Genomic DNA, 18033 nt, shown 5'->3' on the forward strand with positions numbered 1-18033 from the left:
GTGCCATCATCATTTTTTGAAATATTGCGGCATATATATATATATATATATATATATATATATATATATATATATATATATAAATTCACTGAAAAAACCATAGGTTATAGACCATATATAGTTAGGAATTAGCATTTACAAAACCTTGAAAATTCACTGAAAAAACCATAGGTTATAGACCATATATAGTTAGGGATTAGCATTTACAAAACCTTATTTTACTCGCATAAAACCATTGAAATTCGCATATATAGTTAGTTGCGCTAACTATATATCGCGCACCCGCAATCCACTGCTGATGATGTCACATATTACATCATTCATGACATGGTCAGTGACATCACTGATGACATCACTGATGACATCATCCAGTGGCTGTCTGTTTCTGTAAAGTTAAAATATATCTTACATATTGAAGAATGAGTGGATGTAGAAGTGTCTGGATGAAGGATTTAGTAGGTGCATGATTGACTGTATGAGAGAGTGATTAAATGTGTCTCACTGAGTGCATGGGTTAAAGACTAAACTGTCTTAATGTGTGCATCATTATGTCTGTTGTTCTGTAAACTGCTGCATGTGTTGATCAGTAGCTATATGAGTAACTATATGGGTTATTGATTGGTTGTCCAAGTATTTGTATGGGAGACTGAGTGTGTGTGTGGGTGGCTGGGAGGTGTGTGACTCTGTGCATAGATGTGTGAGTAGTTGATTCACTATATGTATGGGTTCAAAAGTGCATGTGGAAACAGCTGTATGGGCGGTTGACTGTGCATGAGTGTATTGGTGAGTGAATGGATATCTCAGTGCTACATGTCAAAGTAAGTACATATGTAAAACACAGTACATGTGAGAGTTGATATATATAAATTACTGTGCATAAGAGCCAGTGAATGTGTGAGTGGCTGTATGGATCATTGAAAACTTGTATCAGTGATTGTATAAGAGAGTAAATATGTGTTAGAATATGTTTGAATAAGTAATGTGTGTATAACTGTATAGTTGAGCAAATGGAGGTATGATTGATTCTTTGCATGACTGACTAGGTGTGTGAGTAATTCCATGGATGAGTGACAGTCTGTGAGTGTCTGTTTACTCTGAGTGTATCTAAGGTTATATTAGAGTCTGAAGAGGTTAATCGTATTATCACATGAATGATGTCATCATTGATGTGATCAGTAATGTCAAATGAGATGTCATCAGTGATGTTATCAGTGATATAATTTGAGATGTAATCAGTGATGTCATCAGTGATGTCATTTGAGATGTCATCAGTGATGTCATCAGTGATGTTATTAGAGATGTCATCAGTGATGTCATCAGTGATGTCACTGACCATGTCATGAATGATGTAATATGTGACATCATCAGCAGTGGATTGCGGGTGCGCGATATATAGTTAGCGCAACTAACTATATATGCGAATTTCAATGGTTTTATGAGAGTAAAATAAGGTTTTGTAAATGCTAATCCCTAACTATATATGGTCTATAACCTATGGTTTTTTCAGTGAATTTTCAAGGTTTTGTAAATGCTAATTCCTAACTATATATGGTCTATAACCTATGGTTTTTTCAGTGAATTTCAATGGTTTTTTAATAGCAAATATCAAATGCTGTCAAATGTCAAGTACATGATAGGTAAAAACATTTTCGTGTTTATGCACGCTGATGTGCTTTGAACGCTGCCCCCCCTTCCCCCCCCTCTTTTCTCTTAGGAGTACTCTCTCTTTGCAGATAGTGAAGGGTAGTTAACGCAGGCCTTTGCCCCCGTTGTAATCCGTCGTGCCTGCTTCTCTCTCTATTTGATTGATTGCTATCCAAGCATTTACTTTTTTAGAATTGGTTCTCTTTGGTTCATTCTGTATTTACAAACAAGCACAGAGTCGCAATACTCTGTTTAGTCTTTGCAGATAGTGAAAAATAGTTTAAAAAAACAAAAGGAATCGAGCAAAATCAGTAGGCCACTAATGGGATCTGTTTTTGACCTCGCTAAAATAGAAACATTAAGAACAACCCCTCATGAGAAATACGAAATTAGTAAGATGAACTTAGCTCCACACCATGATGGCTGCAAGACAGCTCGACTCCGCCGCCCACCCCACCCCACCCAAAATAACGACAAACCCTATGCAAATATTATAAATATATACAACACACCAGCAAAGTAACAGGGTAAAACATTTTATTAAATAACTATTTACATAACTATTTTATACTTGTTGCCCGATCCGGCTAGCTCAATCGATCGAGCATGAAACTCATGCACTCTGATAGCAAGCGTTGCTGCTGATGCTATGCAGACCAAAACTGGTTTTCAGTTTGTACATTCTTCTAGATTTTTCCATCCAAGGCTGGTTGAGTTTGTAGAACGATGGCTTCAGATTTTCAACATACGGTGTGGTGGCGCGGACTGGGAGGGGGCGCTTGGCTCCTGCCCCCTCCCCAAGTAAGATTTTCATACGTGAGTGTACGTTCATGGTTTTGGTCCCTGAGTTGCTTCGATGTCACTGCCATGCTCAAATGGCATAAGTTCTGGATGTTGGGTGCCATAGTTCAGAGTTCTGAGCAGCGCTTGTAACACTGTCTGAAGCTTATTAGCACCTGCTGCAGCTTCACTATTCTCAAAGTAAGTGAGGGCCGTTTGTGGACCTGACTGCATTGTTAAACAATGTGATGCGGTGCCTCCCTGAACCGCTTGACGGAGGCCCCCGTGGGGCGGTGAGATGGCGCTTAGCTCCTGCCCCCTCCCCAAGTCGTGTTGCCCTGGTGTGGCCTGAGATCGCCCCCGACATAGGCGGCCGGCTCCCGGGGTCCGGCGGAACTTTTTGCCTTTTGATGACTCTTCCATTCTGGACCTTGTCCCACAATCCGTTTGACCTGAAGACACGCTGTAGTGGGGCGCCCCTTTACCGTTTCAGTTGCCATTCCGCCCGCTTTTGCTACACTGTGCCTCTTCCGCCATTCAGCTGTTTACCGCCCGCTCTTGCGACTACAGCGTCTCGCTCACCATGTAGTTGAGTTGCTCCCGCTCTTGCGATGCAACGATAGGCGGCTGCCACAGGACTCTCAAAATGGCGGCCGGCTCTTCAGATTTGGGCGTGGTCCACTAAAATGGCCCGGGGACACCTTGGAACTCAGACGCTTGCCTGATAGGGCTTGGGTCCCATTCTCGAAAGCGTCCCCTCAGCCTTGAAGATTCTAGAAAAGTCTTGGGGGCCCCGACTCCCGCAGGCTTCTGGTGGGGAGCGGCTGCCATGATTGCTCGTGGAATGGCCACGACTGAGCTACGAGATGGTGGTGCTCTCATGCTGACGCCAGCTTCAGTCTGAAACATCCAGAAACACTGTAGACTACCAATTCGATCAGTTCCGGTAGCGCCCCAACATGACCCGGTAGAGAAGAACTTGCCCTCCCCTCTTTGACTGATGGTTCTTGTTGCCTGTCCCTTCTGTTGTCATTTAACAGAACTTTTTAGACTGCTGAAAGGGGTTGTGTTCCGAACGCTGGTTGGTGGAGACATTTTGACTATATTCTGGACCTACGTTGTCGCGTAATGCGTTATATGACACGCCGCGTTAGCGCACCCGGAAGTGCTCCGGTGCGCGAAGCGCAGCTTCCCGGAAGCGATCCGGGGCACGGCGCGCAGCGCGTAACGTAAGCATAACAGGTCATGTGACTTGTTAATAAAACTTTTCATTGGTTCATTTTACTTTTGTTATTTTAATGATGAAAAGCTTGGTCATATGACCTAAAAATTACGCTTTTTATAGGTTTCGAACATTATTTTTTCTTAAACATATATGTTATAAGGTTCCAGGCTAATGTACTTTCCCGGAAAATTTACAACTGTCCTGCAAGTAAAATATTTTCTTTTTTCGAGAAAAAGGGCGTTTCTTCGTCCCATGACGGAGCCGTTGAGTAAAAGAGGCTCGGCCTGCTGTCTTAGTCGCCGATACGCCTGATTATCAGATTCTTATCGATCACTTTATGTTGCAGGAGTGGAAAACACAACTGCCCTTGACCATTTATCTTTACTGCGTTCCTGCGTATTATACCTTTTATCCGTCATGTAATTGGACTGCTTTATTTTACTTGCCTTTTACTGATTCGAAAACAGTGACTAAAATTAAAAACTTTACCAATGTAAATACTACTACCATGTTTTGTTTTAAAAACCTTTATTGTGAAAATGTCAGTATACAAATACGGGCCTATAACCACGTGGGCCGGCCACGGAGCAAACTGAAATCGTATATGATGAGGAGACATTTACATTGTAGAGGAACGTAACGAGCGGGCCATTAGGTTGCAAGAACTATGGTGTCTAACAGTTGCGGAATCGGTGGACGTACATTTTATAATTAAAATACGACAGGGCCACTTACAATAAAATTATCTAGATATACATTTGCGGGCAAGTACCATGGGTGACGTTAATTCGAACTTTCAATAGTACAGTAATCAATAACACATCAGAACTTAATATCAATAGGGATGTCGAAATATTCAATCAATTCTCGTCCCCGCCCGCCATGAGCATCAAAACTGCATTCATATCTCGTGATATCAAGGTTGTTCAACCAGTACACAACAAGGAGTTACGAGTCCCATTTATACCGGCGCCATTTTGGGCGAGGCCGGGCAGGTCCAGGATATAGTCAAAATGTCTCCACCAACCATCGGCCAGACCAGAACCCCTTTCGGCCCTTTATGCTACAAGATGGTGTCTTCCATTCAGAAAATATTGTTGGCAGCATTTTGAAAGGAAAGATAAACAGCCGTTCTCCTAGTGAGTCTCACATTGTTACATTTAGGAAGAATGTTGAAGAGTAGTATGTTGAAAATCTGAAGCCATTGTTCTACAAACTCTCAACCAGCCTTGGATGGAAAAAAAAATCCTGAAGAATGTACAAACTGAAAACCAATTTTTGTCTGTATAGCATCAACAGCAACGCTTGACTCATCTTTGTGTGAAGCCGCCATTTTGATTCAATCAATAACGTCCCCCTGCACACATTCAGGGACCTGGTCGTGTCTTCAGGTCAAACGGATTGTGGGACAAGATGCAGAAAGGAAAAGGAAAAAAGTTCCGCCGGACCCCGGGAGCCGGCCGCCTATGTCATGGGCGATCTTTGGCCACACCAGGGCGATAGTGAAGCTGCAGCAGGTGCAAATAAGCTTCAGACAGTGTTACAAGCACTGCTCAGAACTCTCAACTATGACACCACCTCGGTGCCATCCGGATCTTGGCGCCTTGTGCTGGTTCCGGCCTATTCACACATCGGCCCGCTACTGACACCACCTCACAGACCAATGGGGCACCCCACGCCGACTTTCGGCGCAGCATTGTAGGATGGCCACACCAGAGCAGCAACTTGCTAAACACCACCTCGGTGCCATCCAGATCTCGGCGCGTTGTGCTGCCTTCGGCCTACTGTAGCCGCAAGTGCGGACGCAACTCAAATGGATAGCGAGTGAAACACCAAGGGGCGCCCCACTGCAGCCGAGGAGCCTCCATCTTGGGGGCGACGCACAGCATCACCAATGCAGTCAGATCCTCAAACAGCCCCCACTGACTGACGCGACCTCACAGGCCAACGGGGCGCCCCACGCCGACTTTCGGCGCAGCATTGTAGGATGGCCACACCAGTGCGGCAACTTGCTGGACACCACCTCGGTGCCATCCGGATCTCGGTGCGTTCGAGTCACTGTACCGCAAGAGTGACCGCAACTCAGCTGGACACGCCGTCTTTCGGCGCAGCATTGTAGGATGGCCACACCAGTGCGGCAACTTGCTGGACACCACCTCGGTGCCATCCAGATCTCGGCGCGCTGTGCTGCCTTCGGCCTACTGTAGCCGCAAGTGCGGACGCAACTCAGTTGGACGGCGAGTGAAACACTAAGGGGCACCCCACTGCAGCCGAGGAGCCTCCATCTTGGGGGAGACGCACAGCCCCCACTGACTGACGCGACCTCACAGGCCAACGGGGCGCCCCACGCCGACTTTCGGCGCAGCATTGTAGGATAGCCATACCAGTGCAGCAACTTGCTGGACAACACCTCGGTGCCATCCGGATCTCGGCGCGTTGTGCTGCCTTCGGCCTATTCGCACATCGGTCCGCTACTGACGCCGCCTCACGTGCCAACGGATTTTCTACACTTTTTATAGCCCTATGCCGCATAACAGGTCATGTGACTTGTTTATAAAACTTTTCATTGGTTCATTTTACTTTTGGTCTCCTAATGATGGAAAGCCCCACCTTGTTTCTGGATGTTTCAGACTGAAGCTGGCGTCAGCATGAAAGCACCACCATCTCGTGGCTCCGTCGTGGTCATTCCGCGAGCAATCATGGCAGCCGCTCCCCACCGGAAGCCTGCAGGAGTCGAAGGCCCCCAAGACTTTTGTAGAATTTTCACGGCTGAGGGGACGCTTTCGAGAATGGGATCCAAGACCTAGCAGACAAGCGTCCGAGTTCCAAGGTGTCCCAGGGCCATTTTAGTGGACCAGGTCCAAAAGGGAAAGAGCCTGCCGCCATTTTGAGAGTCCTGTGGCAGCCGCCTATCACTGAACCGCAAGAGTAGGCGCAACTCAGCTGAATGGCGGATTTTTGCACAGTGTACCAAAAGCGGGCGGAATGGCAACTGAAACGGTAAAGGGGCGCCCCACTACAGCACACGAGCCGCCACCTGGGGAGGCCCGTTCACGCCGCCTCCCCCCCCCCCCCCGGGGCGCCCCACGCCGTTTTTCGGAGCAGCATTGTAGGATGCCAAAACCAGTGCGGCAACTTACTGGACATCACCTGGGTGCCATCCACATCTCAGCGCGTTCTGCTGCCTTGGGACTATTCGCACAACAGACCGCTACTGACGAGGCCTCCCCGCGCACCCCCGGGACGCCCCACGCCGTTTTTCGGAGCTGCATTGTAGGAGACCAAAAACCAGTGCGGCACCCAGGTAACATCACCTGGGTGCCGTCCAGAACTCAGCACGTTGTGCTGCCTTGGGACTATTCGCACAAAACACAGCTACTGACCATTGTTGCTTCTTTTTTCAAAAAAATGTTTAAATGTATTTACTGTTTTTGTTGCGTTCTATATATTTATAAGTTATTAAAGTGTTATAATCCTACTACTTTGTTGGAGTATATTTTTAATGTGACACATAATTGTAAAAACTTTGATGTACAAAGAGGCATCCCTGGAATCTTCCGCTTCAGGCTCGGTCCCACACACCCTCACAGTGAGAATCCCCTCCCCAAGCACAATACAGGATGGTTATCAGATAGTAGGAACCCGTATGGTGTGACGGATCTCATGGGGTGGGGGCCTTCATCTACTGTAACTCCTTTGAAGAGGGATGATTCTCATACATGCCAACATTTCAGAAGAGCAAAGTGGGAGATTTTTTAAAAAAAAATCGGGTGAATGGGGCCTTGAATCGGGTTATTGTCATGTGTGGGCTTTGGAAGTGTGCTGCTGCAGGATCGGACATTTCAAACTCAAATGCACGTTCTTTTGCTTACCTTTCCGAAGCATGGAGCGCAATAGCAGGCAGAGAAAGGGTGATGCAAGTGTTGAACACTGCCTGGCCTGGCAAGTTGCTGGCAGTGCTCCCCGCCCGCTCCTGAAACAGGGCACACTCACCGCCGCCCCGAGTACTTCACACATCTTTAAAAGACCATGCGCTTGTTAATGAGGCTTAAATGGTTTATCACCCCTTCTAGAGCCCCTGCATCGGCCCTCTGACGTTTCCTGGAAGAATTAGCACATAACACAATACCAAGCCCTGTCAGCTGAAACCCCCGAGGAATCGGGTTTTTGCTTGCAGGAATCGGGAGGCGGGAGACTAGCACTGAAATCGGTAGTCTCACGCCTGAATCGGGAAGGTTGGCATGTCTGGATTCTCTACAGCTGGGGCCATAAACTACATCCGCAGGGCTAGGTGATAGCCTGGGACCGGCCTGGACAATCGGACACAGAGGAAGAGGAGTGTCAGAGGGTGCGGTAGTGAATAGGGTGAAAGGGAGGTGTCGGGCGGGCACGGGGTGTGATTCTCAGGGAAGAACAGCGCAGATGGGGGGAGGTTTATGGCCCATGCATGAGAGAGAGAGCGGGGGTGACCAGTGCGTGGGGGAGATGCTTGCGAGGGTGGGGAGCCGTGCTGAGAATCGACGGCGTGCAGAGAGTGGGTCTGGTCAAGGCATCTAAAATGGCTGCCGTGCACGACAAAATTGTGGCATTGGAAAAAAGGCAAGATGGCGCAGACAATGTTTATCAATAAGGATTAATTTATAACAAAATATTTTATCGCAGTGACAAATTGGCGGTCAACACTTCCTGATTTCCATCGAATCGAACGTTAACAGACGTCACGCAGCAAAAAAAATAAAACGCTCACGCACAGCCGCTGGAAGACATGTATCAACATATATGAGCCTCCTCAGCCACCCTCAGAAAACATAAGGGATCAGGATACGTCTCCCGTACCCCCTTATACCTAGTAATTTAATTAAATCGAAACACAAAATGGCGAATTCCCGTTTCGCTACCAGTTTGCGGCCCGGTTCGCGATCCGGGAAGCGCTTCTACCGTGAAAAATAATTTTTTTTTATTTTCCCCACGGGACCCTTTAATAACCCCAACATCATTCCTAGGGGGTCAAGAGGGGTCTACCTTGCCCCCTTTCATTAAATTCCCCCTTCGTTTTTCACCTCTTCTTGTCTCTCGATCCTACCGAGAGACAAGATGGCGGCCGCTACGGACTGTTTAGAATGTTGACAGACACCGGAAAGCCAATCAGCTTCGCTACGCAAAGCTCCGTTACGCGAAAAGTAAGCGAACCGGAGCGCTACCCGGAGCGCTGTTACAGATATATATCTTTTTTTGAACGTTAATTTCTCAAAATCCACTGTACCACATATATTGAGACCTAGCAAAGGCACATCGGGCTAACAGTCCCTACAATTTTGGCAAGTTTCGTGCAAATCCATTCAGCCATTCGAGCTAAAAGTGAGGCCAACCGCCCTATGGAAATTAACATGGGAAAAACGCGTTTTGGGACCCCCCTTTTTTCTCTGCCCCCCCTTGATGAACCCCCCCCCCAAATTGTCAGGGGCTGCTCAGAAACAAAATGTGCCATTTTCCTGAAAATTTCAGCCGATTCCGTCCACAAACGCCAAAGTTATTAGACATAGAATTTTCAAAAGTTCCATAGAGAAAAAATCCTAACTATATATACCTACTGGCTATCGCCAGTAGGTAATATGTATATATATATATATATATATATATATATATATATATATATATTCATCAGAAGGTGCCTGCACAAAGGAAGAGACCACCATCAGGTAATTCATTTGCCTCACTTTATTGGATCACAGGAAGCGATGCGGGAGACAGCCAAACCCGCTGGAATCACATAGCCCTCCCAGCGCGTTTCACGAATCCTCGCTTCTTCAGGGGCTCAGGCTAGGGCAAGGAACTCGGCGGCAAATGTTTTTCGGCACCTGGTAAGTCTCAAATACTCCGCCCATGGTGGGCGTGGCCACCCCAGTGGCCTGTGGTACTTGTGGTGCATTAAGTCTCCAGTGAGTTGCCGTCAAAGTCCTTCATTAATAAAGTTCAATATTGTCCGAGTGGATTGCGGTGTTCGGATGTCATGCACCGCATCAACTGTTCACTCCTCCAATCCGGCTCCCAACGTCCCTTGAAGACCCACCGGGTGGCGTGCCTCCGGGACTGCTGTAAACAGCAGCCGGTCTCTTCCCGCGGCTCAGGCTAGCCGCTATACAATCCATCAGAAGGTGCCTGCACAAAGGAAGAGACCACCATCAGGTAATTCATTTGCCTCACTTTATTGGATCACAGGAAGCGATGCGGGAGACAGCCAAACCCGCTGGAATCACATAGCCCTCCCAACGCGTTTCACGAATCCTCGCTTCTTCAGGGGCTCAGGCTAGGGCAAGGAACTCGGCGGCAAATGTTTTTCGGCACCTGGTAAGTCTCAAATACTCCGCCCATGGTGGGCGTGGCCACCCCAGTGGCCTGTGGTACTTGTGGTGCATTAAGTCTCCAGTGAGTTGCCGTCAAAGTCCTTGATTAATAAAGTTCAATATTGTCCGAGTGGATTGCGGTGTTCGGATGTCATGCACCGCATCAGCTGTTCACTCCTCCAATCCGGCTCCCAACGTCCCTTGAAGACCCACCGGGTGGCGTGCCTCCGGGACTGCTGTAAACAGCAGCCGGTCTCTTCCCGCGGCTCAGGCTAGCCGCTATACAATCCATCAGAAGGTGCCTGCACAAAGGAAGAGACCACCATCAGGTAATTCATTTGCCTCACTTTATTGGATCACAGGAAGCGATGCGGGAGACAGCCAAACCCGCTGGAATCACATAGCCCTCCCAACGCGTTTCACGAATCCTCGCTTCTTCAGGGGCTCAGGCTAGGGCAAGGAACTCGGCGGCAAATGTTTTTCGGCACCTGGTAAGTCTCAAATACTCCGCCCATGGTGGGCGTGGCCACCCCAGTGGCCTGTGGTACTTGTGGTGCATTAAGTCTCCAGTGAGTTGCCGTCAAAGTCCTTGATTAATAAAGTTCAATATTGTCCGAGTGGATTGCGGTGTTCGGATGTCATGCACCGCATCAGATGTTCACTCCTCCAATCCGGCTCCCAACGTCCCTTGAAGACCCACCGGGTGGCGTGCCTCCGGGACTGCTGTAAACAGCAGCCGGTCTCTTCCCGCGGCTCAGGCTAGCCGCTATACAATCCATCAGAAGGTGCCTGCACAAAGGAAGAGACCACCATCAGGTAATTCATTTGCCTCACTTTATTGGATCACAGGAAGCGATGCGGGAGACAGCCAAACCCGCTGGAATCACATAGCCCTCCCAACGCGTTTCACGAATCCTCGCTTCTTCAGGAGCTCAGGCTAGGGCAAGGAACTCGGCGGCAAATGTTTTTCGGCACCTGGTAAGTCTCAAATACTCCGCCCATGGTGGGCGTGGCCACCCCAGTGGCCTGTGGTACTTGTGGTGCATTAAGTCTCCAGTGAGTTGCCGTCAAAGTCCTTGATTAATAAAGTTCAATATTGTCCGAGTGGATTGCGGTGTTCGGATGTCATGCACCGCATCAACTGTTCACTCCTCCAATCCGGCTCCCAACGTCCCTTGAAGACCCACCGGGTGGCGTGCCTCCGGGACTGCTGTAAACAGCAGCCGGTCTCTTCCCGCGGCTCAGGCTAGCCGCTATACAATCCATCAGAAGGTGCCTGCACAAAGGAAGAGACCACCATCAGGTAATTCATTTGCCTCACTTTATTGGATCACAGGAAGCGATGCAGGAGACAGCCAAACCCGCTGGAATCACATAGCCCTCCCAACGCGTTTCACGAATCCTCGCTTCTTCAGGGGCTCAGGCTAGGGCAAGGAACTCGGCGGCAAATGTTTTTCGGCACCTGGTAAGTTTCAAATACTCCGCCCATGGTGGGCGTGGCCACCCCAGTGGCCTGTGGTACTTGTGGTGCATTAAGTCTCCAGTGAGTTGCCGTCAAAGTCCTTGATTAATAAAGTTCAATATTGTCCGAGTGGATTGCGGTGTTCGGATGTCATGCACCGCATCAACTGTTCACTCCTCCAATCCGGCTCCCAACGTCCCTTGAAGACCCACCGGGTGGCGTGCCTCCGGGACTGCTGTAAACAGCAGCCGGTCTCTTCCCGCGGCTCAGGCTAGCCGCTATACAATCCATCAGAAGGTGCCTGCACAAAGGAAGAGACCACCATCAGGTAATTCATTTGCCTCACTTTATTGGATCACAGGAAGCGATGCGGGAGACAGCCAAACCCGCTGGAATCACATAGCCCTCCCAACGCGTTTCACGAATCCTCGCTTCTTCAGGGGCTCAGGCTAGGGCAAGGAACTCGGCGGCAAATGTTTTTCGGCACCTGGTAAGTCTCAAATACTCCGCCCATGGTGGGCGTGGCCACCCCAGTGGCCTGTGGTACTTGTGGTGCATTAAGTCTCCAGTGAGTTGCCGTCAAAGTCCTTGATTAATAAAGTTCAATATTGTCCGAGTGGATTGCGGTGTTCGGATGTCATGCACCGCATCAACTGTTCACTCCTCCAATCCGGCTCCCAACGTCCCTTGAAGACCCACCGGGTGGCGGGCCGCCGAGTTCCTTGCCCTAGCCTGAGCCCCTGAAGAAGCGAGGATTCGTGAAACGCGTTGGGAGGGCTATGTGATTCCAGCGGGTTTGGCTGTCCCCCGCATCGCTTCCTGTGATCCAATAAAGTGAGGCAAATGAATTACCTGATGGTGGTCTCTTCCTTTGTGCAGGCACCTTCTGATGGAATATATATATATATATATATATATATATATATATATATATATATATATATATATATATATATATATATATATATATATATATATATATATATCAAGAACAAAGATTCTCCCACTCAGAAGAATGGCACAGGCTACCTCTGGATGCTTCAAAGTGTATTTATTAGAGGCACAAAATCAGCAGCTCCCTACCGACGCGTTTCACCACTAAGGCTAGTGGCGAAATGCGTCGGTAGGGAGCTGCTGATTTCGTGCCTCTAATAAATACACTTTGAAGCATCCAGAGGTAGCCTGTGCCGTTCTTCTGAGTGGGAGAATCTTTGTTCTTGAAATTAAGGGTGTCCGGCACCCACACAGGCTCGCCGTGTTACGAGACGAGGAACAGCCGGGGGAGGTTGTTGGAATATATATATATATGGCGGACTCATGAAAAAATAAACGCTACTTGCTTTTTGCACATACTCTGGGCTCGTGTCTGCTTCCTTGGTGCTGGCTGGGAATTCGTCGCTGCACCCGATCTTTGTAAGCAGTCCCTTGGATATATATATATATATATATATATATATATATATATATATATATATATATATATATATATATATTACCTACTGGCGGTCGCCAGTAGGTATATATAGTTAGGATTTTTTCCCTATGGGATTTCTGAAAATTCTATGTCTAATAACTTTGGCGTATGTGGATGGAATTGGCTGAAATTTTCTGGAAAATGGCACATTTTGTTTCTGAGCAGCTCCTGGAAATTTGGGGGGTGTTCGGCAAGGGGGGCTGAGATAAAAGGGGGGTCCCAAAACGCGTTTTTCCCATGTTAATTTCCATAGGGCGGTTGGCCTCACTTTTAGCCCGAACGGCTGAATGGATTTCCACCAAACTTGGCAAAATTGTAGGGACTGTTAGCCTGATGTGCCTTTGCTAGGTCTCAATATATGTGCTTTAGTAGATTTTGAGAAATTAACGTTTAAAACAAGATATATATCTGTAACAGCGCTCCGGGCAGCGATCCGGTTAGCGAACTTTTCGCGTATCAGAACTTTGCGATGCGAAGCTGATTGGCTCTCCGGTGTCTGTCAACATTCTAAACAGTCTGGAGCGGCTGCCATCTTGTCTCTCGGTAGGATCGAGAGACAAGAGGAGGCCAAAACAAAGGGGGAAATTACCATAAGGGGGCATAGTAGATCCTCGTTGACCCCCTAGGTTTTATGTGGAGGTTTTAAAAGGGCCCAGGAGGGTCAAAAAAAAAATTTTTTTTTTTTTGCGTGGTAAGCGCCAAGTTCGCGAACCGGAAAGCGTTCTGGGCAGCGTACTATAAGGATAAAAGAATGATAGACTTTTCTAATACTGTATGTTAATTATTTGTTGTTTTTGTTGTTTTTTTTTGTTTTCTTTATTTAAATTTTTATTTTTTTATTTTGATTGTGTGTCATAATTCATTAAACTTTTAACATTCAATAAACATATAAAAATAAATAATGTGTCAAACAATATATAAGTGACTAGACTCCTAGAAAATGTATCAAGACATTCTGCTCCTCTCCACTGCATAGCCGGCGACCTAATTCTGTGGAGTTGCTATACAACCAGCGGTGCTGCGCCGTTTCCTGTACCATCTTGGGAAATTCAAAATGCCTTCTGCTCTGTATTCTTCAACAAGTGTAAAATTGATCTGTAACCCTGAGTAGGTCTCACCTTAAACAAACCTCAGGAGAGATCACACCTTATCGTCATCCTGAATTAATAAATAGATCTATTAAACAGTATCTCTGGTTTACTCCCTATAGCTGTCTTTCTTTTAACATTACTCTCTGTTTACTTCCCTTATACTAACTCTTCTTTTTTAAAAAAAAATATTTTTTTGGTTCGCTTCAAGTTCGCGAACCGGGCAGCGAACCGGAAAGCGAACCAAAAGAAATAGAGCTTGCCAGAGTGCTAAACATTCTAGCAATTTTATTTGAAAGGGGAGGTAGTTCTGAAAAGAACTTTTTTTTAATGTTTTTTTTTTTTTTTTTTTCTGAACATTTTTTGTTTTTTTTGTATTTTTAGAACAGTTTTATGTTTTTTTTGTGTTTTTCATGGAGGGGAAACAACAAAAAACAGGCATTGAAAAGGGCTCAACAGGAGAAAAAAAAATTACTGTTTCGGTGGGTTAGGGCACTTATGGTTTTCAAACACCAAGTTGATTAAGTTCACGCTCATGTTCCCACATGAGAGCAGAGCACCACAATATATGCAGGTAAACTTCATGTGTTTGAAGTTTGGCTGTATGTTTGGCACAGTTTCCTGTGCCTCTCTTCCTGTCAAAGATATAGTTGACGTTGATCTGGCCACAGGAGTTGTCGGGGGATTATCTTGAAGGTCCCTTAACTCTGCCCGGCTGTAGTTTAATGGATGCCATCTGGCCATATGGCGATGCATAGTATAGTTGCCCATACTATACTTTTTGTCAGTGCCTCTAGATAATCTGTATTTGCAGATTAGGCAGGTGGCATACTTCGCATTGACCTTCTTCTCCCCTCGAGGGATTGAGAAAAACTGCCATATGAAACTTGTTTTCCTTCGGGAAACACGGGGCAACTCCTGTATAAATTGAGGTTCATCTGTGTCCTCTTCTTCTAGGTCCTCCTCTTCCTCCTCTCTGTTGGAGATGAATTGTGATGGTGGTCCTCTCTTCTCATGAGGATGTTGAGGTGGTGGTGGGGGTCCACCAGCTGAAGCAAGGATAGAAGCCATTGCTGAAATACTGGAAAATGGTCTTTCTCTCACCAAGATGAAAGTCAGAGTGAGGAAAGAAGGAGGGGTTTACATGATTTGGGAAAAGCAAAAGTTCTGAACCAATGAAAAGTGTTATTTTTAGGTCACATGACCTAGTCATACATCATTTGGAAACCAAAAGTGAAATGAACCAATGAAAAGTTTGATAAACAAGTCACATGACCTGTTCCGCTTACGTTACGCGGTGCGCGCCGCGTCCCGGATCGTTTCCGGTTCGCGGTCCGGAACACTTCCGGGAGCGCTAACGCGGCGCGTCATAAGACGCATTACGCGACAACGGGATACGTCGCGCTTCCGCGACGCGTCACAGTTGCGCTAACGAAACGTTTACCGGTTCGCGGACTAGGTCGCGGCATCAAGTTGAGCTAACGGAAAGCTTCCCGGTTCGCTTACCGGAAGCGAAGAAAAAAAATATTTAAAAAAAAATTATCAATAAACATCTAAAATATATTTTGGGATTTAAAGAAGAATACATTTTACAGCTACAGATGTTAGCTTTTAAAAAACCAATGAAATTCACAGAAAAAACCATAGGTTATAGACCATATATAGTTAGGAATTTGCATTTACAAAACCTTGAAAATTCACTGAAAAAACCATAGGTTATAGACCATATATAGTTAGGGATTAGCATTTACAAAACCTTATTTTACTCGCATAAAACCATTGAAATTTCATATATAGTTAGTTGCGCTAACTATATATCGCGCACCCGCAATCCACTGCTGATGATGTCACATATTACATCATTCATGACATGGTCAGTGACATCACTGATGACAACACCCAGTGACTGTATGTTTCTGTAAAGTTAAAATATGTCTTACATATTGAAGAATGAGTGGATGTATAAGTGTCTGGATGAAGGATTTAGTAGGTGCATGACTGACTGTATGAGTGAGTGATTTAATGTGTCTCACTGAGTGCATGGGTTAGTGACTAAACTGTCTTAATTTGTGCATCATTATGTCTGTTGTTCTATAAACTGCTGCATGTGTTGATCAGTAGCTATATGAGTAACTATATGGGTTATTGATTGGTTGCCCAAGTATTTGTATGGGAGACTGAGTGTGTGTGTGGGTGGCTGGGAGGTGTGTGACTCTGTGCATAGATGTGTGAGCAGTTGATTCACTAGATGTATGGGTTCAAAAGTGCATGTGGAAACAGCTGTATGGGTGGTTGACTGTCTGCATGAGTGTATTGGTGAGTGAATGGATATCTCAGTGCTACATGTCAAAGTAAGTACATATGTAAAACACAGTACATGTGAGAGTTGACATATATAAATAACTGTGCATAAGAGCCAGTGAATGTGTGAGTGGCTGTATGGATCATTGTGAACTTGTATCAGGGATTGTATAAGAGAGTAAATATGTGTTAGTATATGTTTGAATAAGTAAGGTGTGTATAACTGTATAGTTGAGGAAATGGAGGTGTGATTGATTCTTTGCATGACTGACTAGGTGTGTTAGTAACTCCATGGATGAGTGACAGTCTGTGAGTGTCTGTTTACACTGATTGTATCTAAGGTGATATTAGAGTCTGAAGAGGTTCATCGTATTATCACATGAATAATATCATCAGTGATGTGATCAGTAATGTCAAATGAGATGTTATCAGTGATTTCATCAGTGATGTCATTTGAGATGTCATCAGTGATGTCATCAATGATGTCATTTGAGATGTCATCAGTGATGTCATTTGAGATGTCATCAGTGATGTCATCAGTGATGTCACTGACCATGTCATGAATGATGTAATATGTGACATCATCAGCAGTGGATTGCGGGTGCGCGATATATAGTTAGCGCAACTAACTATATATGAAATTTCAATGGTTTTATGCGAGTAAAATAAGGTTTTGTAAATGCTAATCCCTAACTATATATGGTCTATAACCTATGGTTTTTTCAGTGAATTTTCAAGGTTTTGTAAATGCAAATTCCTAACTATATATGGTCTATAACCTATGGTTTTTTCTGTGAATATATATATATATATATATATATATATATATATATATATATATATATATATATATATATATATATATATATATATATATATATATATATATATATATATATATATATATATATATATATATATATATATATATATATCCAAAACACAAAGAGAGTTGTACCCTCAAGGAATCTTCACACAGGTAGATAAACTTCGCGTTTATTAGCACAGGCTACAGCAAGGTTGCTTGGGCTTCTCACCAATGAAATAAGATAAAAAAGCTGACGCGTTTCGTGCTACTCCTGAGCACTTCTTCACAGGCTGAGTATCTTTACAAACGCCCAACTTGAAAGCACCTGGTATCCTTTCTGGAGGCCTGCCCCAGTGGGCGTGGTAGGCGCACTGCCTGCTGGTCTCTGTGGTGCTTTATTGTTCAATCTCAAGTGAGTAGTTGGTGCGATGCACAGTATGAGTAAAATCAAAACCCCTGTGGGTTGGCAAGTGTCCCGCCTGTTCCCGGCTGCACTTAATGACCTGCACTACGCTCCTCCTGTCCTGCACAAGTTTGTTGAATGTCTGTGATATATTTATATATTTCACTTCCATCTGCTTCCACACCGATTCTGATCCCAGGTATTTGGCGCAGTTCCAAGAAAGGGCAGCACAACCAGACAAGGTACTGCAAATCATTTTTATTTTATTTTGTTTAATGAACATCCTCCCAAGTGTGGCCGTCAACTGGCCATCATATATATTTAATATGGTAAACTTACCTTAATTACGCTTACCTTGCATGGTGAAGACATGCGTGGTAAAGTCATTCAACCAGCAAGAGTCGGCATGTAGGCATTGACAAAATGGGGCTCAGGGAGGAGCCCTTGGATGCCGCAGATCAGCTTGGTGGCATCCGACTGCTGAGGGTGAAAGCTGACTGCTTG

The sequence above is a fragment of the Lissotriton vulgaris genome, unplaced genomic scaffold, assembly GCF_964263255.1.
Source record: "Lissotriton vulgaris unplaced genomic scaffold, aLisVul1.2 SCAFFOLD_829, whole genome shotgun sequence".
NCBI lineage: Eukaryota > Metazoa > Chordata > Amphibia > Caudata > Salamandridae > Lissotriton > Lissotriton vulgaris.